Genomic DNA, 21,594 nt, shown 5'->3' on the forward strand with positions numbered 1-21,594 from the left:
CTAGAATTCATTTTTAGTTTTGTTTCATATCAGGTGAAATGAGGATCTATGTTCATTTTTTTTGCCAGATGTACAATTGTCCTAATATGATTTATTAAAAGAAAATCATACTTTCTCCATGAAAATGTCGTGGTATCTTTACAAATATCAATTGACTATCTATGTTATATTTACTTATCTGTTGTTGTATATTACCACAAAACTTACTGGCTGAAAATATTAAACATTTATTATCTTACATTTTCTGTAGGTTAGGGATCCAGGAGCAGTTTTGCTAAGTAATCTGGCTCAGGCCTTCCACAAGGCTATAATCAAAATGTAGGTCAGGGCTTTAGTCAAGATTCAAACAAGGGAGGATCTGTTCTGAAACTCACTAACATAGCTTTTGGCAAGATTTCACTCTTCACTGGATATTGGCCAAGATATCAGTTCTTTGCCAGGTGGGCCTCTCTACAGAGACAGATTTCTCCCTCCAGAATGGAAGATCCAGCTATAAGAGAACACCCAGGAAAGAAGCTACAGTCTTTTTGTAACTTAATCATGGAAGCAATATCTTATCACTTCTGTTTTGTGCTCTTAATTAGAAATGAGGCAATAGTATAGCCCATACTCAAGAGGAAGAAATTCCTAAGGGTGTGAATATCTGGGAAAAAAAAAAAAACATTACAAGCTACCTCCTACATATGAGTTTATTTTTCGACTTCCTCTTTGCTTCTGTAGATCTATAGTTCTATCCTTATCCCAATACCACACTATCTTAAGTATTGTAACTTTAGAATCAAAATTAAATTTAGGTAAAGTGTATTCGCCAACTTTTTTCACCCTGCCAGCTGTTTTCATTTTTCTAGATCCTTTGCTTTTTTATAAACATTTTAGAATTGACTAGTCAATATTTACAAAAACTGGTGAATTTTGCTCAGAATTGCATCAAAACTACATAAATTTGGGAAGATTGACATCTTAATATTAAGTCTTCCTGTATAAAAAATCTATTACTGTCTTTTTAAATTTTTCTCAAAATATTTAGAAATTTTCAGTATTGAATCTTACACGGTTTTGTAGAGATAGCCCTTAAGTATGTAATGTTTTCTAATACTATGTGAAATGGAATTCTGTATTTCAATTTTCAATTATTCATTGTTACTACATATAGATTCAGTTAATTTTTTAAAAAAATTGACCTTGTAAATTGAGCCCTGATATATTCATCTATTCATTTTAGTAGCTCTTTTATAAATTCTGTAGGACCCTCTAGAATGATTATAGTATCTGTGAGTGGAAAAAAAAAGTTTGCAACTTTCTTTTGAATCCAAATTTTTTTTTCTTACTTTATTCCTTGACTAGGATTTCCACTATAGTTTTGAATGGGAGTAGTCTAAGGAAGTATAATCATCTTATTTCTGATCTTTGGGAAATAATTCAGTTTTTAACTCTTAAATAGGATTTTCTGTAGGTTAGTTATAGTTTTTTAATAGAAACCTTCTATCATATTGATGGAATTCTCTTCTAATTCTAATTCACTGAAAGTTCTTTATCTTAAATATTGAATGTTTAGAAATGACTTTCTTCATCTACTGAGATGATTCTGTATTCTTTCTTTTTCAGTCAATTGACATTGATGGACATTGAATTGACTGAATTTTGAATGTTGAACTAACTTGCATGCCTGAGTTAAACCCGAATAGTCATACATTTGACATATAATTTGGTGTGCAATGCGTTATATATATATACATACACATATACACATATATACATATATATGCTAACACATGTACTAATACATGGGTATATATGATAACAAACATGTACAATAATACATATTACAAAGATATATGTATATATATACATAAGACAATATAATATATATGTAAAATTATGCATATGTATTTGAGAGTAAGAGAGCAAGCCCTGGGTGTGAAAAGTCTTTTGTGCTAGTCTGGATAATCTGAGGTTAATATATCATGCCATGTAATGGCGTTAAAGTTTTAAAATTAAAGTAAGTAAATAAAATATTAATATGATTATATGTCCTGATCACTACAGTTATGTAAGAAGAATAATCTGTGTATAGTGTAGAGAACATTTTAGACAAGAAATAACCTAAGATCAAGGATGGGCTTAATTAGAGAATTATGTCCAAAGTCCAGAGATGAGATAAGATGACTTGAACCATAGGATAAATAGAGAGTTGTGGGAATAAGTTTTAGTAAAAACAAACAACTCAAAGCAACTTGATTTGAAGCAAATTAAGTAGTAGAAAGTTCTCAAAAGTAGGCAAAAGTTCATGAATTGTTCTAAAAAAGTGTTGAGTATGGGTGATCAGGAGAGTAATGGTACAATATTAACTTGATTTTTACTAGTTCAGAATACAACCAACTCACCAGCTTGGTAGAGGGTGGGGAGGTTGGGAGGCTAAATTATTGGCGAATTAAACAGAAAATGGAGATGGAGATTACAAAAAGGCATCTGAGCAGGTGGGAGCAGAGGAATTCTAAATACTGTGGGAGAAATACATTAGGGCCATAGGCAATCCCAACCACAAATTATTAATCATAGTTTTGAAGTGTTGGAAGTCTATAGCAGTAGACTGATCAGTCTATAGTCAGAACTGAAAAGACTCTTTTTTCATAATAAAGTCAAGTAGTCAGGCAAGAAAGAAATCAAGCTCATCAAGGGAAGCAGGTATATATCCGTGTATGTTATGAGTGAAATAATCACAGAATTTGACCCTTAGAAAGTGTCACTTTCAAGGAAGTAAGGAAATGGGAACTTTGATGTATATTTTATGAGTTAATTAAAGTGGTGTGGGTATTACGGCAGTTCGTTGGCTGGCTTTATTTGCATACCAGCAACAACATTAATGGAGAAAAATGCAGGGAAAGTTTTGCATATTACATACATATATATAGTATGTAATATATTAATGTATTATTTATATATTAACATTTATTAACATTAATTATTATTAATATTTTATATTGATGCAGATATTAATTATCATACATTAACATACACTGTGTTAATGTTACTTATTATCTATATTAATATATGAATAATAAAATTACTTTAAAAATAATTTCAACCCTAAAATTATTTTATCCAATTTTAAAATTACTATACCAAATTGTATACCACCTTATCCTTTAAACAATTCTACAATTATTTCCCCCAAATTTCAACTTTTATCTTCCTTTTTTTGCTTCCTTTTATTTTACTTTGTATTCTTTTTTTAACCCATTTGAAAGATATTTTACAGCCTTTTAGTGCTTTTCTGTCCCAAGTTCTTCCATTTTATCTCCCTGATTTCATGTAGAAATAATTTCTCTCAGATTATAAGTATGTATTATGTGTTCATTTGATGAATATATATCAAAGATCTACTACCAAATAGCACTAATACAGACAAAAAAGAAGACTGTTTTCATTAAGATTATATTCTTTTTTTTAGCAATTTGTTTATTAAGATTTTTATTTATTTATTCATGAGAGATACACAAAGAGAAGCAGAGACATAGACAGAGGGAAAAGTAGACTCCATTCAGGGAGCCCAATGCAGGACTCAATCCCCAGGATCCTGGGATCATGCCCTGAGCTGAAGGCAGATGCTCAACCACTGAGCTATCCAGGTCTCCTGATTAAGATTATATTCTACCATACGAATAATATGTAAAAATATGTAATGAACAAAATTTAACTGAAAAAATAGTACATTAGATAAAACCTTCTATGAAATGAAAGCAAAAGTGAAGTAGGGCCATAAAATAGGGACATAAAGAGAGTGAAAGGTGGAAAGCAGATTACAATTTTAGGTAGGGTAGTCATGGTAGGACTCACTGATCATCAATTATTTCAGCAAACCACTTAAAGCTGTTGAGAGAGCAGTCATCCATTACTTAAGGGGCTGTCATTGAGCACCAAAGAGCAGTGGAACCAAGGACCTAAAGCTGACTTATGGCTACTGCTGAAGAATCAACAGGGTGACCAGTGGGGCTGGAGCTGAGTGAGCAAAGAAAACATGGAAGGACATGAGTCACACAGTTATAGAGATTACATCTTATAGGGCCTAGTAAGCTACTGGCCCTTACTAGGGAATAAAATGTTAAATTATTAGAGTTTGGGCAGGGAAGTGATAGATTTAATACCAATTTTAAAGGAATCATTTTGAATGCTGTGTTGGAAAGAATCTATAAGGCAATAAGGAAAAAGTCAGGAAGATAAGTTAGAAGGGTGGTCTCAGAGAGAAAATTCAGAACTTTCGGATAATCAGATTTGGTGTGTGAAAGAAATAGGGGAGTTAAGAATGACTTCAAGTATTTGGCCTGAAGAAGGAGAATATGGGATTGTTATAAATGATATGAGAAAATTGTGAGTAAAGTAGATTGGAGGGGTAATACCAGGAGTCAGGTTTGTACATTTTGAATTTGAGATGCCTAATAGGCATCTAAATAAAGATGTTGATGAATAGTTAGATATGAGAGTCTGGAGTTCGTGAAAGACATCTGAACTAAAGATATAATATGACAGTCATTTGCATGTAGATGCTAGTTGAAAGAAACTGAATGAGACTTCCAAGAAAATGAAAGTGGCTAGAGGCAAGAATCAAGGACTGGGCCATGGGATACTCAAGCATCAAGATGTTCTGGAGCAGGAGGAGAATTGGCAAAGTGCATTAAGAGAAGCTCTTACTGAGGCTGGAGGAAAATCAAGTTTTGAATGTAGTTAGTATGAGAGAAAGATTCACTGGGTTAAATGCTTCTGATGTCTAAAGAAGTTAATTGATAAATAACCATGAGATTTGGTATGGTGGGCATCATCTACGACTTATAAGGCTACTCTGGAATAGTGGTGGGGAAAAAAGCCTGAGTGGAATGAACTTAAGAGAAAAATGGATAAAAGAAATTATAGAAGGATTATAGATGGTTCTTTTAGGAATTTTTGCTATGGAGTAGAGAAAGGAATCAGAAGGGAATACAGAGCCAGGAAAATTTTTATTATTTTTTAATGGAAGATATAAGAGCATGTTTGTATGACTGAAGGGGAAAATAAAAATTGATGAAGCATATCAAAGGAGAAAATTCTGGGAGCAAGCAGACAAGAACTTCCAAGATTTAATGCAAAAGTGGAGGCAATGGCCTTCGGAGCTCAAGGAGTCCATCTGTTTTAACTAGAAGGGAGGCAAATATGTAAGTAGAAATTATGGTGTCTGGGGATATGGTAGTGGGACCTTGAGCAAGTTATCTTTTGTCTGTTTATTTTTCTTAGTGGACTAGAAAGCAGAATCTTTGAGAGTAGAAATGGAAGAGGAGGTGTTAGAGGTTTAGAAAGAAAGAAGTTCCAGAATAATCACCTACGAAGATGGACTAGTGAATGAGTAAGTGAAGTGTTGTAGGACTGCTGTAGACCAGTGTGGAGCCCCTAAAGTGCATGATCATGAATTTAAACTGCATTTAAACGCACAGATTAATGTGGTTGTGGTGCTTTTTTCCAGTTACATTCAGCATGGCTGCAGGTATAAAAATAGACCTAAGAATTATGCTTTTTCTAAAAAATATGCTGAAGGAAGAAAAGGGCAAGGAAGTCAGTGGTGTATGGAAAATGAAAAGGAGGGAGGCATTTAGACCAATGATTTCATTCCTAGCAAAATCTAAAGGGGCAATAACTTTAGATTCTTTGCAGATCTGTAGTGAATTTCAACATACAGAATAATTTTGCTAGGAAAAATAGGCAAGTGGCAACAAAATCAAAGTAGGTAGGAGATAACAAAAAGGAAAGAAGGAAAACAAGCCATAAAGTAGCTAAATCTAGATCAGTTCAGTAGCACTTGTGATCTTCTGAATGACAAACATCCCTCTGTTGTTCCTACTTGTTTTTAACTTTGCAGCCTCTCTGCAGCCGGAATACTATACTTTCCAGTGGTGTACTTTTACTTGAAATAGTCAAAAACGTTTCTATCTCCCCCTATAGCACTATTACAGGCACCCATTTAAAAATGTGAAACAGGACTCTTCAGTAAAATATGCATGTGGACACAGGTTCAAAAGTTCAATCCCACCATGCTGCTAAAATTTAGACAGGAAAGTAGTAAAGTGCCATTCATCAGTCATTCAAATTGGGTATAGTTAATGGAATTATGACAAAAGCCAATGTTCTTTTCTTTTCAAGAGTGTTGCCGTGTTAAATTGTACAGCCTTGTTAATGATATTCTACTCTTGTCATTCAATTCAGGAAATGTTACAATAAGCATTAGAATATGATTATTGTATAATATAATAATTTTTTTTTTTGCTTCTAGACCCGCGTCAAACCAGACGCCCATCCAACTTCAGTGCTGTGACTATTTGTCACAAATCTCAATCTTTGATGTTCCAGGCGCTACTGAACTAGTTCAGGATACTTCATTTGTAATATTAATCCTATGGCTAGCTAAAACAGTGAAGTTTGTAAATAAGACTGTATCTACTCATTTGAAACATGACCATTGTTTTCACTTAAAAACTGGGAAGAGAAGGCTTGGCAGGGAGCCACATCCTTTCCTGGCATTACTTAGATGACCTTTAATGTGCTTGATCAGGATATGAGTCACTGTTTCTGAGAATTGGAGTTCTTGCAGAGTGGTCACCTTGTTGGAAGGGAACTGACGATGTAATTCTTTAGTCACACCTATATGATCTCAGTGTCTGCCGTAAAATGGATAGAAAAAAATTAAACAAAAATAAAAGAATCCAAAACTTCATACTTGAGGCAATAAATATTTCCTGTTCAAACAAAAGGAAGTGCTCTATCATGCAATATAAGATTTATTTTTGTTTTAGTACCTCGTCCATAAAAAATAAAAAAAGAACTTCAAGCTGTTAGTCTCCATTCCTGCTTTCTGAATGTCTTTCTTGGTGGTTATGAAGTTAGGTATACTTCTGCCTGCATTTGATTATGTAAGTGTTAGACTATAGGACCTTATCTGTCAGTGTTGCTAGCAGAATAAAAGAAGAGGAAGGAATGAAATGGAGGAGTTGATGAATATTTAATAATGCTTTTAATCAGTCTCACCAAATAAACATTTCTCAGGCTGCTTTGCAAATGAGATTTCCCTATCGTAGGAGCTTGCAGATATATTTTTTCTTTTCCCCAGTGAAAATCTTGGGAGTCTGGTTGGACTGGTAAATGATTTTATAATCATTAATGAATTTTAATGACTGACAACTTAAAGTAAACAAAAATAATATTGAAATGTGTTTTCTTGATGAAGTTGCTATCAAAATGTACATTGCATATTTTCCTAAAGTATTCACTTATTAAAGGCATAATCTTTTACATTTTGATGTTTAGTTTATATGATTCCTTATATATTCCATAATCACGTTAATTGGCACAGTTAATAGTGCAAATCAAAAGCAGCAGAGAAATGCCAGCTATAGAATACAAGCTATAGGGATCCTTTCAGATCATTATCAGATCAGGAATGTTAATGAGTCCGCTGTGACCAGAGATGACCAGAAATCATCTCTAGACTTTCTAAGATGATACGACTTCTAAAAGCTTCAGCGATACCTCTTTTAGTAAATGTAAACAAGAATGAGCGGGGTATGCCATAGCTGGGAAAACAATCAATATGGAGAAAAAATAATAATATTGTATAAAGTATTGTTGAAGAGCAAGAAATCATGTTACATTTAGCCAACAACACATATCCAGAACTAACTGGATATTTTGTGGTCTGATCCACTGCCTTCAGGATCACTAGGGATGTCCTAATTGGATCTAGAGAAGTCAAAGGAAATTTTTATAGACATCCATTAGCTCTCATCGTGACCAATTTTAATCCCTTATAATTCTTGCACTCTTCTGTAAGTAGCTTTCCAATTTGAGAGTGAAGATTTTTTCAAAATGCAGTGGATTGGATCCCTTAGGGGATGAAATGAAAAACTGATTTCAATATTGTTTTGCTATATAGTAGTATGTATGTAAGTGTTTAATTGCCAAAAGACTCTTTTCACTTTTATTTTTACGGCAACTGATGTTATATGGAGGGAATGGGAATGAGTTCTACACTTAGAGAAACAGTAGAAGAAATATCACTTTTGCATTTGGGCCACCATGGACTCCCTTCAGAAAAACTCTTACTTACCTATGCCTTTATCTGACTTAAAAAAAAAAAAAATTCAGGTGCTGGTGGTGGAGGTGGTTGAGGAGGTGGTATCTACAACATTTACAAATCAAATATCATTTACTAAAAACAAATCTGTCTCACTAGATATTTTAAAACATGGTAACCACAAATGTTCCAAAAGCCAAGTGTTTAAATCCAAATTCTACCACAAAGGAGTGTAGACCACATTTTGGGCTTAGTACTTTGACCTGAGTCATGCTTAACACTAGCTTCTAGTTCACTATAATGGATTGGAAATATTTCTCTGAGGCACTATGTAAGCCAGATTGGTAAAGACAGGCAGGGATAAATCTATTGGAGAATAATTCTAAATCTTTTCCAGTACCTGTGTTCCTCCTAAATCTCCTGCAATTCTTCTCAATCTTCCAGATTCATTTTCCAGAAGTTTTCAGATGACTTTTGATTGGAAGGCTTTAAAAAAAGCCTGGATTTTCATCAGAAAATTACATTTACAGTTCTACTCTGAAAGTGTTTATCTATAGAATTACCCATGAGTTCATCTCCTAGGTTAGTTCCACCTTTCACCTCAATCAAGGAAAAGTCATCTTTTATGGCATAATCCAAAATCCATATACCCCAGAGAGGTGCTGCTCAGTCATTGTGTACCGTTAAGAGGGATCTAAAATTTTATCTTTTCAACAGCTAAGAATTTGAAAGATAGACAAGTTTTGCCTTCATCCTATAACTAACATTTTTTTAAAGCCACTCTAACAGAGATTGAAAAGAGGCAAAGGATTTTTCTCTCACTTTTAAAAATGCTCTCTGTACAATCCAATTTATTTAAATGTCTCTTGGCAAACTCAAAACAAAGAGGGAGACAGAAAAAGTTCTGGGTCAAAGAGGGCAACACCTAAGTACAGTTACTGTAAAAAAGATTTGTTCCTAAATAAAAGACTTAATAAAAGTATGAATTAATGGATATAGGAAGATAGACTTTAAAACTTCTAGCCTTTTCTTTTGATTATTTTTAAATGAGTAGTTAGTTATAAAGTAAAACTAAATTTTATTGATAAAAACTGGCACTGGAGAGCTTTTTTTTAAAAAAATAGACTGTTTTTAGAGCAGTTTAAGGTTCAGAGAAAAATCAAGTGGAAAGTGCAGAGATTTCTATATACCTTCCATCCACCCTGCAACATATGGACAGCCTATATTAATGTCAAAACCTTCCACCAGAGTGAATATTTCCTACAATCAATGGGCATATCTCTATATAACACTATCACCCAGGTCCACAGCTTACATTAGAGTGCATGTTTGATGTCATACATTTCTATGAGTTTTGAAAAATGTATGATGTGTACCCACCATTTCAGAATAATACAGAGCAGGTTCACTGCCCTAAAAATTCTCTCTGCTTTGTCCAATCACTACCCCTCCCTGACATCTAATCACTGGCACTGCTAATCTTTGATAGTTTACAATTATCTCCAGAGCACCCTGATAGTCTGAAATCACCTCCATACATGGGGGTACGGGAAAGTGTGAAGAAAGAGGCAGGCCAGTCCAGCCTGGTAAGGTGGCAGTTTTAATAAGCAAAGGAACTTACATATAAGGCTTGTCTTGGGCAGCAGCAAGATGAATGGATCCCTGCACCAACCTGCCAAATATTAATAGGGTTCAGTCACATATACCATCTAAGTGTTCTCAACACCACATCAGTATTTCAAGGTTATGTCCTTGGAGCAGCCTCTCAGCATTGGAAAGTCCAGCAGAACTGGCATTTCAAAGACAGAGGGTGGGATGAGGAGCTTCTAATTGCTTGGGTCTACCTACCTGAGAGTCAACTGGCGATCATGTCTTTTCAATGACCTTCCCCAACATCATTTTACTGTCTCTGAAGTTGTGCCTTTTCCAGGATGTGTCATATAGTTGGAATCATAAAATATTTGCATTTTCAAATTGACCTCTTTCACTTAGCAATATGTATTCAGGTTTCTTCTGTATCTTTTTTTGGCTTGATATAGCTCATTCCTTTTTTAGCACTGAATAATATTCCATTGTCTGGATGTACCTCAATTATATACACGCTTACCTGCTTAAGGACATCATGGTTGCCTCCGGTTTTAGCAATAACAGATAAAGCTGCTATAAACATCTATATGCAGGTTTTTGTGCGGACATAAGTTTTCAACTTCTTTGGGTAAATGCTGAGGACCGCAATTCATGCTTTTTTTCAAAAAGCACAATATCATGCTTTTTTTTTTTTTTTTTTTTTCTTCTTTTTGATCTAACCTTCCTCTATTTCAGTTTGCAAGGATCGAATTGGGTCTATTCTCTGCTCCAAGCTTTGTGCAAAGTGCTTTGGATGGCACGTGTATGTCTCTTTTGTGGTCATCTGCCCCGGGGAATGGTCAGTTAAGGCTAGCTAGGTGAGATTTAATTTTTTTTTTTTTAATTTATGATAGTCACAGAGAGAAAGAGAGAGAGAGAGGCAGAGACAGAGGGAGAAGCAGGCTCCATGCACCGGGAGCCCGACGGGGGACTTGATCCTGGGTCTCCAGGATCGCGCCCTGGGCCAAAGGCAGGTGCCAAACTGCTGCGCCACCCAGGGATTCCCCCCCCCTTTTTTTTTTTTTTTTTTAGACAGGGTATATAAAGCCTAACGTCCAATTTTCCTTCACAATCCTTAAAAGAAAAATATGGATGCTATTCCTTCATAATTCATATTATATTCATATTTATATTACTTTTATTTTCAGTCATGATTAAAGTCACCAAATACATTAAAAATAAACAGCCATTTTTTGAGGATGCTTTCTATATGGACTTTGTACAAGGTAATAAGATGGGTCTCAAACAGACCCATTCTGACAATACAAAATAAACATTAAAATGGTGATGTCAGGGGCACCTAGGTGGCTCAGTTGGTTGAACGTCTGCCTGCCTTTGGCTCAGGCCATGATCCCAGGGTCCTGGGATCAAGCCCGTTTCGGCTCCCTGCTCAGAGGGGAGCCTGCTTCTCCTCTCCCTCTGCTCCTCTGCCAGCTTACGGCTTGCACGCTCTCTCTCTCTCTCTCTCTCCAATAAATAAATAAGATCTTGGGGGAAAAAATGGTGAACTCAGAAATGATGTATCAGGTGCGCAACTCTGGCCAATTCAGCTATCAAACCACATCACTAAATGAAGCACACGATTCAGTCTGTCATATAAACACAAAGGAAGTGATGCGGGAATGAGACGCCGGCTGCCTCCGGACCTGAGGCTCAGAAGCACCACAACCCGGGGTCTGCGGGGGCGAGGAGTGAGGCGGGAGGGGCCGGCGGGGGCTGCGCAGCTCTGCACGTGGGTGGGAAGCACGCCTGCATCCGCGAGCAAGGGAAACGAGCTCCTAGGGGCTCATCGAAGTATAGAAGTTTATGATTTTGCAGCAGTTGAAATACTGACCTCAACATTAAAATAAAAGCAAGTTTTACATGACGATGAAAAATACAAAAGACTGAAGGAAGAGACCCTGCATGAAAAACCGGGCAGCTCAGCGAGTCGCGGACCGCGTGCCAGTGGCGGAAATGGACCGTGGCCCCCGCCCACCCTCCCAGGTGATAGTAGTTGCACAGAGCAACGTTAGATTTGCAAAAACGTTGTAGACAAGCTCTTGCCAAACCAGTCCCTTCCTTCTTACGCTGCCGCGCGGTTGCCACTTATGAAGGTGCGAACTTCTTGGCTGGTGCTCGAACCCTCTTCTCTACTCCACTCTGTTTTGGCAGTGAATCGTGTAGGCCTCTGCTTGAGCTGGGTCCTGGATGTGTGGTTCATGTAGCAGCTCCTGCATTCCTAACAAGATCTGCTTAATCGTGATGGCTGGCCTCCAGTCCTTGTCCTCCTCGAGGATCATATGGTAAGATCAGATCTAATTTTGTAAGACGTTTCCAAAATGTCTTCCTTAGTGGCTGTATTATTTTACATTCCCATCAGCAATGAATGAAAATTTCTGTTGCTCCGTATCTACATTAGCATTTGATATTGTTGACGCTTTATATTTTGGCCATTCTAATAGATGCGTAGTAGTAGATCATTGTTTAAATACATGTAATGTGGAAAATGTTTTCATATGTTTATTTGCCATCAGTATTACCTTCTTTGGTAGGTGTCTATTCAGGTCTGACACATTTTTAAGTCAGGTTGGTTGTTTTCTTATTGTTGAATTTTAAGGGCCATTTGTATATTTTGCATAACAGTCCTTTATCAGAAATGTGCTTTACAAATGTTTTTTCCCAATCTGTGGCTTGTCTTCTTATTCCGTTGATAGTGCATATTCCAAAGTAGAAGTTTTAAATCTAATTAGGTCAAGCTTATCAGTTCCTTCTTTCACGGATCATTCCTTTAGTGCTGTATCTAAAATCATCACCAAACCTGAGGTTATTGAGGTTTTCTCCTGTTGTAGGAATTTTGTAGTTTTACATTTTACAATAGGTCTATGATCCAACTTGAGTTTAATTTTTGTAAAAGGTATAGGTCTATTTTTAGACTCAATTTTTTACATGTGGATTTCTCATTGTTCCAGCACCATTGTTCAAAAGACTGTCTTTGCTCAGACTGTCATTGTACTGCCTTTTCTCCTTTGTAAAGTTGACTGTACTTATGTGGGTCTATTACTGGGCTCTTCATGCAGTGCCATTAATCTATTTGTCTGTTCTTTCATTTGATAAAACACTGTCTTAATTACTGAAGGCTTATAGTAAGTTTTGAAGTTAGGTAGTATCAGTCTTCTGGCTTAGTTCTTGTCCTTCAATGTTGTATTGTCCATTCTGGGTTTTTATCTGCCCATAAAATTTAGAATTAGTTTGTTGATTTCCACCAAATAACTTTCCCGGATTTTAATTGGAATTGTTGAATCTGTAGATCAAGTTAGAAAGAACTGGCATCTTGCCTGTAGTCAATCTTCATGAACATGGAATTTTGCTCCATTGTTTAGTTACTTCAATTTCTTTCATCAGAATTCTGTAGTTTTCCATAAATAGGTCTTGTACAGATTCTGTTAGATTTATACCTAAATATTTTATTTTGAGGGTTGCTAATATAAATGGTATTGTGTTTTCAATTTCAAATCTCACTTGTTCATTGCTGGTATAGAAGAAAGAAAATGACTTTTGTATCCTACAATCTTGCTATTATAACTCTTTACTTCCAGGTCTTTTCTTAATTGTTCCAGATTTTCTACATAGAGATCATATCATCTGTAAAAATACACAGTTTTATTTCAGCCTTTTCAATTGGTATACCTTTTATTTCCTTTTCTCATCTTATTGTATCAACTAGTACCTCCAGTCCTGATATTGAAAAGGAGTTTTGAGAAAGAACATCCTTGTCCTATTTCTGATCTTAATGGGAAAGCTTTGAATTTCTCACCACTAAGTATTTTGTTAGCTGTAGGTTTTTTGTTTTGTTTTGTTTGTTTTTTAGCTGTAGGTTTCTTGTAGATATTATCAAATTGAAAAAGCTTCCCTCTGTTTCTAGTTTGCTGAAAGTTTTTATCATGAATGCATATTGCACTTTGTCAAATTCTTTTTCTGTATCTGTTGATCTTATCATGTGATTTTTCTTCTTTAGCTTGTTTTCTTTTAAATAATTTATTATCTATCTATCTATCTATCTATCTATCTATCTATCTATCTATCTATTTATTTGACAAGAGAGAGAGTGAGAGCACAAGCAAGAGGAGCAGGAGGGGAAGAAGCAGGATCCCTGCTAATCAGAGAGCTGATGCGGGCTTTATCCCAGGACTCTGGGATCACCTGAGCCTAAGGCAAATGTTTAACCAACTGAGACACCCTCTTCTTTAGCTTGTTGATGTGATGGAATACATGAATTGATTGTTGAATGTTGATTCAGGCTTGCATGCCTGGGATAAATCCAGCTTGGTTGTGGTATATAATTCTCATTATACATTACTGAATTTGATTTGTCAGTATTTTGTGAGGAATTTGTATCTGTGCTCACAAATAATACAGTTTGTGGTTTTCTTTCCTTGTAATGTCATTCTCTAATTCTGTCATTAGAGTAATGCTAGCCTCATAGAATGAGTTAAAAGTATTCTCTTTGTTTTTTCTTCTGGAAGAGATTGTAGGGAATCAGTATAATTTCTTCTTTAATATCTTTGTAGAATTCACCAGTGGACCCATCTGGGCCTCATGATTTCTGTTTGGGAAGGCTATTGATTATTGATTCAATTTCTTTAACTAATTTAGGCCTATTCACTTTGTTATTTCTTCCTGTGTGGGTTTTGGCAGATTGTGTCTTTCAAAGAATGGGTCTAATTTCATTTTGGTTTTTGAATTTGAACATAGAGTTGTTCATAATATTCCTTTATTATTCTTTTAATATAATAGGATCAATAGTCATAGCTCCCTTTCCTTTCTGATACTCGTAATTTGTTTCTTCTCTTTTTTCCTGGTTATCCTGGCTAGAGGTTATCCAAAATTAAATTATTGATTTTACCAACTTTTGGTTTTATTGATTTTCTCCATTGATTTCTTCTTTTCAATTTTATTAATTTATTCTAATTTTTATTTTTTTCTTATTCCTTTTTGAGAATTAATTTGCTCTTCTTTTTTTAGTTTCCTAAATTGGAAGCTTAGTGTTGATTTTAGATCTTAGTACTTTTCTAATATATGCATTCATGCTATGATTCCCTTTAAATTCTGTTTTCACTGCATCCGACAAATTTTGATAGGTTGTATTTTCATGTTCATTTGGTTCTCAATATTTAGTAATTTATCTTGATCTTCTTTGACCCCTGTGTTATTTAGAAGTGATAGAAAGGTGTTAAAGTCTCCAGCCATGATAGTGAATTCATTTATTTCTCCTTAAAATTCTGTCAGTTTTTGTCTCATGCATTTTGAAGCTCTCACATATTTTGAGACATAAATGTTTAAGATTATTATGTCTTTACTGTTGACCCCCTGTTATCATTATTTAATGCTCCTCTTTATCTCTGATAACTTTTATTTTTGCTCTGAAATCTTTGTTTGGTCAGAAGGTAATGTAACTATACCTGCGTTCTTTTGATTAGTGGTAAAATTAGCGTATCTCCATTCATTTACTTGAAATAGATATGTTTCTACATTTAAAGTGGTTTTCCAGGGGGGCACTTGATGGGATGAGCACTGGGTGATATGCTATATGTTGGCAAATTGAACTCCAATAAAAAATAAATAAATAAATAAATAAATAAATAAATAAATAAATAAAGTGGGTTTCCTATAGAAAATATATCATTGGATCTAGTTTTTAGATCCATTCTGAATATTTTGTCCTTCATTAGTGTATTTAGACCATTGAACTTTAGAGTGGTAGTAGATATAGTTGGAATAATATCTACATATTTTGTTACTACTTTTTATTTGTTGCCCTTGTTCTTTCCTCCTATTTTTGTCTTCTATTCTTTTTCTGACTTTCGTGCTTTTAATTTTTTTTTTTTTTATTTATTTATGATAGTCACAGAGAGAGAAAGAGAGAGGGGCAGAGACATAGGCAGAGGGAGAAGCAGGCTCCATGCACCGGAAGCCCGATGTGGGATTCGATCCCAGGTCTCCAGGATCGCGCCCTGGGCCAAAGGCAGGCGCCAAACCGCTGCGCCACCCAGGGATCCCCTGACTTTCGTGCTTTTAAATAAGCATTTGAAATGATTAAATTTTCTCTCCTTTTCAGACAATCAGTTGTACTTTTTTAAAAACTTTTTTTGGTGGTTCACTTACAGTTTGTAGCATACCTTTACAAATAATCCACATTCACTCTCAAATAATACTATATCATATGTAGTATGTATGTGTTGTGTATACATACATACACACACACACACACACACACACGGTTGACCCTTGAACAACATAGGTTTGAACACAGGAGGCTGCTTATACTTGGACGTTTTACAGTACAGTACTGTAAGTGTTTTTTTCTCTTACTTAGGTATTTTTAAATAGTATTTTCTTCTCTCTAGCCTATTTACTGTAAGAATACAGTATATAAAACTTGTCACATGCAAAATGCATGTTAAATAACTTTTTGTTATTGGTAAGTCTTCTAGTCAATAATAAGTTATTAGTTAAGTTTTTGAGGAGTCAAAAGTTACACATGGAATTTTGAATGCATAGAGGTTGGTACCTCTAACCCTTGTGTTGGTTAATGGTCAATATACACAGTATATTTAGCTATATACATGCACACATGGAAACACATTGTTGCTTTTATTAAACAAAATTTATCTGTTAAAACAGTTAAGGACTTGAGAAATAAGTGCTTTTATTTTACTTTCATTTATTCCTTCTCTGATGCTCTTCCTTTCTTTACAATCTTTTTTTTTTAAGTTTCTGACGTATAAGTTATAGTTTTCCTTCTCTCTGAAGAACTGTTTTTTTTTTTTTTTACATTTCTTGCAAGGCAGATCTATTGGCAATAATTTTCTCAATTTTCGTTTGTCTTAGAAAATATTTATCCTTCACTTTTGAAAGATAATTTCCTAGAGTACAGAATTGTAGGTTGGTGGGATTGTCTTTTCTCTCAACACTTTAGATATTTCATTCTCCTTGCTTGCATAGTATCTGAGGTGAAGCCACATACAATTCTTATCTTAGCTTCTCTGTAGGTAAGGTGGCTTAGTCTTCTGCTTCTTTCAAGTGTTTTTTAATTTTTGAGTTCCTGGAGTTTGTTATTATGTGTCTATGTGAAGTTTCTTCGGCATTTATCCTCTTGATGTTCTGTGAGCTTCCCATTTCTATAGTTCGGTGTCTAACATTTAATCTGGGGGAAAATCTCAGTAATTATTGCCTCAGATATTTCTTCTGTTCCTTTTCTCTTTATTCTCCATGTCGGATTCTCAATATGTGCATGTTACATATTTTAAGGTTGTTCTACAGTCCTTGGATATTCTGTTCTTTTTTCATTCTTTTTTCTCCTTACTTTTCAGTCTTGGATGTCTCTATTGAAATATCCTTAAGACTCCTAACTCTGGGAAACGAACTAGGGGTGGGGGAAGGGGAGGTGGGCGGGGTGTGGGGGTGACTGGGTGACGGGCACTGAGAGGGGCACTTGATGGGATGAGCACTGGGTGTTATTCTATATGTTGGCAAATTGAATACCAATAAAAAATAAATTTATATAAAAAAAGAAATATCCTTAAGATTAGAGATTCTTTTTTCTCCATGTATAGTCTACAATGGAGCTCATCAAAGTTATTCTTCATTTCTGTTATAGTGTTTTTTTATCTCTAACATTTCTTTTTAAATTCTTTTTTATAATTTCCATCTTTCTGCTTACATTGCCTATCTATTCTTGCATGCTCTCTACTTTATCCATTAAGATCTTTAAACATACTAATCATACCTGTTTTAATTTCCAATCTGTGTCTTATACCCCTGCCATATCTGAGTCATTTATGATGTTTGATCTGTCTTTTCAAACTACATGGGTTTTTTGCCTTTTATTATGCCTTAATGTAAAGGAACTTCAATAAATAGACCTTTAGTAATGTGTTGGTAAAATGTTCCACAGTTCTATGATTAGTGAGCCTATGTCTTTGGCCTGCGAACTTCATAAGTGCTTCTCAGTTTTCCTGTACCATTAGGTGAGACAGGTTGGCTAAAATGGGCTGGAGTTGGGCATTTCCCTTTGCCCAGGTTGATTAGGCTCTGGGGAAAAAAAAATCCCAATAATTTGTGATCTTAGGAAACAGGTTTTTATTTATTTTATTTTATTTTATTTTATTTTATTTCATTTCACTTCATTTCATTTCATTTCATTTCATTTTATTTATTTTATTTTGAGAGTGGGCCTTGTGAAGAACAGAATACTCTGACATATTTCAAAATGATTAATTTTCCTTCCCCATGCCAGAAAGTAAAGAGGAGTTTTCTCTAATATTTACTATAAGGACCTAGTAGACTTCCTAGAGGTAAAACTCACAAAGTTGGGGGGCTTTCTTAGGACTAGATCCCCTCGGAGTTTTGAACTCTCAGGCTTATTCACACTGAGTTTACAGCAATTTGTCAATTTAAAGTTTAGGTTTTCCTGTCCTGGTACTGTGTTCTGCAGAGGTTTTTGCTCTAATAGGTTGTGATTCATCTCTGTCTCTCCAATTTTGGGAGACTGATTTTTCAGTTTGATCAACTTTATATTTGTTGTTTGGATAGAGAGATAATTTTAGTCCATGGCAAACTGGAAAGTAGAATTCCCAACTAACTTTTTAAAATCTGATTTTGCTGCTTCTTAAAATGGTATTAAAAACTAGGAGTGTTAAAAAGAAAAAACTAGGAGTGTTATGGAAATATTAAATATAAGTGATAAGTTCCCCTTTTATTCTACAACTCCCTTGTAGGAGTAGTCCCTCACAAATACATCAGTCCTTTTCATGTATGGGTTTCATTTTTTAACTTTCTCTTTAAAAGGTTACTTAAGATCATTGAGGGCAGCTAAGTGATGATGGATAGTAAGAGGCTTGGATGAGTACACTGATAAATCCTCACTCTAACTTTGGAGCTAATTCTTTTTGTGTAGGAGGGAGAATTACTTGTATGAAAATTTCTACTTACAGGGTAACACTTTTTTCCATTCTCTTATCATTTATTAAAATATCTAGTGCTTCATTGGTTAATTCCATAAATCTTCCTGAATTTATACACATTTTGGAGTATCGCTCAAATATTGTCAACGGACCATGATTTAGTCTAATATTCTTTAATCTAATGAGGTTTATATGCCTTGTGAAGATATGCTCTACTAATGACACTCAGAAAGTGAAAGATGTTGTATATTTGAGTAGTTCCTTACTTAGCACAGACTTTCAGGATAAACCATTTCTCTGGGAGAGGCTTTGGCTTCACAGATAAGAGCACATTTTCAGGAAGCAGACCTTTAACTATATAATGTCTCAGTTTCTTCAACTTTTCTCAACCCTATGATGACTCAGTTTCCTCAGCAGGACTTGTAAAGAAAGCACTTATGATAATGACATAAAATATTATTTGTAAAATGTTTGAAACAGTGTCAGGCATGTGACAGGTGCTTAATGGATATTAATTATCAATAACCATGAAAGTAATATGGTTATAGCCAGATGGGTAAGAAATCAGTGGCAAAACACTATGGATTAAACTGATATTTTGGGCCTAGAAGGATAGAGCTCTTAGATATTGATTTATTCAGCAAATATTTATTATGTGTCAGACACTGTATTTCATGCTGAGGTTATAAATAACTGTGATATAATTTGATTGTTTTAAAAGAGACACAGAAAATCTACTCTGGAAGCACTGTGCAGGGATTAATTAATTTTGTCTAGGAGAGTCACAGACGACTACACAGAGGAAAAAGGCATTGGAATTAGGTCTCTAGAGATGTACAGGAATTAGCTAAGGAAAGAATGAAGAAAAGATAAAAAGAGACTTTCCAAGGAGATAGCACAGTGTGAACAGGAGAATGAGGCATGAAAGTACCTGGAGTGTTAAGGATATAATGGATAGGTAGTTTTTCCTGAATGGTTGGCAGAGTATACAGGGGGAATGGTAAGCAATGAGTCTGGAAAAATCAGTTGAGAATGCATTTGGAAGGACTTTCAATGTTTTGCAAAAGAGTTTAAGTTATATTAAGGACAGTAGGAAGCTAATTGAGAGTCCCACATGAATTGTTCTGCTCAATCACTCATTAATGTATTCATTCCTTCAAGGAGTACTTATTGAATGGTTACTAAGTGCCTGACCCATTCTAGGCACTGGGAATTGAGCAATAAGCAAAAGACAAAATGCTTTTCCCATATAGTCCTCACATGTAGTGTGAAGTAGCAGACAATGAGCAAAAATAAAATAAAATATACAGTTCAAGGGTAATAAATGCTAATGTGAAAAATAAATCCAGAGAAATAAACAATGTTGAAGGGAAACCTGTCATTTTAGATATGATGGCCAAAGTAGGTGTTGGTTAAAAGATAACATGTGAGCCAAACCTGAAAAAAAGAAGGAAATGACCCATGTGATATCTAGAGAGAACAGCAAGTAGGAAGGCCTTGAGGTAGAAACGTGTGCCTGATATGTTAAGGGTGAAGCAAGGCCAGTATTGCTGGAGCAGAGTAATCAAGGGAGAAAGAAGTAAAAAATAAGATAGAAAGATGATAGAAGAGTGAGGTAAGAAATGCAGATTATCAAGGACCTTGTGGGCTATTTTTAGAATTACATTTTAGTCTGAGCAGAAGAAAATGATGTGATCTGACTTCTATTTTAAAAGGATCACTCTTGACTGCTATGCAGAGAATAAGCAGGAGTGTGGGAGAGGTGAAGGATAGAATTAGGGAGGATAGTCAGGAGATAGCTGAACAATCAGACAAGAAAGAATAATGGCTTGGGTGGTAGTGGTGGAAAAGGGGACAAAAGAAAATGATCTGGAAATATTTTAGAGTAAGAGCCAATAGGGTTTCATGATGGGTTGATTTGACTATGAGGCACTAGAAAAAAGTATGCCTGTTGGCTTTAAAGTTTTTAGCCACTCTGATCTTACTTCATCTCTTCATTTCTGTCTTCTTACCTACATGTGGACTTGATCAGCTTATTTTCCTGCTTTAAGTTTCTATCACTGCCTTTTCTAGTCTTGTTCATCTGAGATTGTCTCTGGGAAGGACAAAGGCTTCCTGGCTCATCACAACCTTAAAGACAACTTTGGAATTTCACTGCAAATCAGTATGTGGAAAGAAGCTATGTATAATATGATTTTTTAAATAATATTAATGCAAATAAAAATATACGTGGTTTATAAATTACCCACAATAATACCTGTTACACTGTACTTCATTTCTTCTAAGAGGGCAAATAAAATCTTGTTAGGAGTTCTGTACTATTTTTCCCTTGAAGGGAGGTTCTGCATTCTCTCTCCTTGGTGAAAGTCATATAATCTATTTCAAGAAGATAGTTTTTCTCCCCTATAAGTATACAATTAATAGGTACTCCTCTGTCTACTAAGGAACATATCCATCTCTGTAGACTTCAAGTGGGTAGCAGCTAAGAGCAAGTCCAAATTTTATGGCTCCTGAAGTTTATAACTTTGGGAGACCCTCTTTAGGAAAATTACTTCATAATTTTATATATATAAAATTTTAGTGCTCCTCTCAGAACCTTGGAAGATAACTGTATAAATGAGGGTCTAAACTAAGCTTCATTAGCACCAGAGTAAGCCTGACTTTAGTGTTACCCTTTCACCAGCTCCCCAGTTCACCCAGGATTAATCTTAGTCTTATGACTTTTTCATAAGATCCATGAGTTTCGGGCTGGAAGAGTGCTCTGATCTCAGCTGGTCTATGATTTAGAAAGAAAATTGTTATGTAGTATAGGGGTATTTTGGTACTATAGGTTATAAATCAAGATGATTCTTCTAAATTGCTTCACTATCGTTTTCCCATTCCTTAAAAGGCATCCTTTGATATGGAATTATTTTTAGAGCTTTATCTTTC

At 35.0% G+C, this 21,594-nt stretch overlaps 1 long non-coding RNA gene across 1 annotated transcript in view; it reads left to right on the plus strand.

Annotated features, from left to right (window-relative positions):
* Positions 1-11,734: 11,734 nt before the first annotated feature.
* The window catches only part of LOC112658675 (uncharacterized), a 289,995-nt gene continuing 280,135 nt past the window's right edge, over positions 11,735-21,594 (plus strand). Inside the window, exon 1 of the long non-coding RNA XR_003135887.3 lies at positions 11,735-12,003. This is a non-coding gene — a long non-coding RNA (uncharacterized LOC112658675). The remainder of the gene's footprint in view (positions 12,004-21,594) is intronic.

This window comes from Canis lupus, chromosome 12 (genome assembly GCF_003254725.2).
Source record: "Canis lupus dingo isolate Sandy chromosome 12, ASM325472v2, whole genome shotgun sequence".
In the NCBI taxonomy this organism is placed as follows: Eukaryota; Metazoa; Chordata; class Mammalia; order Carnivora; family Canidae; genus Canis; species Canis lupus.